This window comes from Pteropus vampyrus, unplaced genomic scaffold (assembly GCF_000151845.1).
Source record: "Pteropus vampyrus isolate Shadow unplaced genomic scaffold, Pvam_2.0 Scaffold32, whole genome shotgun sequence".
Taxonomy (NCBI): domain Eukaryota; kingdom Metazoa; phylum Chordata; class Mammalia; order Chiroptera; family Pteropodidae; genus Pteropus; species Pteropus vampyrus.
Genome location: NW_011888813.1, coordinates 4,190,589 through 4,191,983, shown reverse-complemented (window position 1 = coordinate 4,191,983; position 1,395 = coordinate 4,190,589).

Here is a 1,395-nt window from a genome sequence, read left to right as displayed (position 1 = left end):
TGCGTAGCAAACAGTTCATCACAGGACCGATCTATTTTCTACCCCACTGCCTCTTAAGTGAGGAAATAAATTTTTTTAATGAAGCAAATTTCTTTGAAACATAGGACTTTGAATAAATAAAAATATTTCTCTGGGAAAAATTGATAAATAAAAACATACAGGCTAACTTTCATGTCTCCAAGCCACTGTGCTAAGCCAAGATCCAGAATATAACTTGATTCTTAAAAGAAGTACTGGGTCAAGGTCATGGTCACCAACTCCACATACCACCTCTGAAATGCAGATTAGAAAATCGGGCTGTCATGAGAGAAGAGCACTGTGACTGAGAGGCCTGATTTAGACATTTGTAGGGGGGTGGGGGACAAGGAAGGACGATGGCTCTTCTGGATTGGCATATGGCATGCAGAGAACTGGCCTAGAAAATAAAGTTTTATTTAATGAGGACATTTTGCTGAAGGGTCTTTTGAAGATAATCTTCATTAGAATTCCAAACAATGGAGAATAAAAGGAGACCATGTGGAAAAGCAAAGGAGGAATCAAAGAAAACGCTATCAAGTTACTTTTCATAAATATACCTGTAAGGGATTATATTTTTTCATTCCATGAAACACCAAAACCACCACAGAGAGCCAGCAAATACAGATCCATTCTTGTCTGACCCCAGGTCGGCTGTAAATATTAATCCTAGGTAGCTGAATAACCCCATGGGGGCCAAGATATGAAGGGAGATTAAGCAAAAAAAAAAAAAAATTCACTAGCTAAATGCAGCAACTTCATGATGAAGAGAAGCTGGTTTGGGGCAAGAAGTAATGATGCGCCATCCAATAAAAACTACCAGGAAAATCCAGACAAACTGAACATAATTATTGGACGCAAGTTGTTTTTAGGCAAGACTTCTCAAACTTAATGTTCTTTGCTACATGTGAACATGGAGAAGCCACTCAAGGCACAGATATCTCTCTTTCATCCCAAAGGAAAAGTGCTAAAATCCTAGGACTTGCAATTAATTCAATATAAACATAAAAGCTGGAAGACCCTTGTTAAAATGTACCACCACCCATTTGGTATGTATAACCTGGATGGTTTGAGAATATTATAATAAGAGTGTGAGAAAAAAATACACACACACACACACGCTGGCCCTGAAAATCCAGATTAGTAATCTACAAAGGATAGAATATCCTGGTTCCAGACTAAACATTCTGAAGATGGTTTTGGTAAAAAAGAGAAGATCTCAATACAGTATTTCGTCATTGTCTCAACCTCTTTCAATATCATAGCAAAAAGAGAAAAGGAAAAAAAAAGAATATGAAAGAGTTATCTGTTACCATCTTCATCATCTTCAAAGAGACACATACTCGTTCCAAGAGTTTCCCAAATCCTAGTCTTGCAATT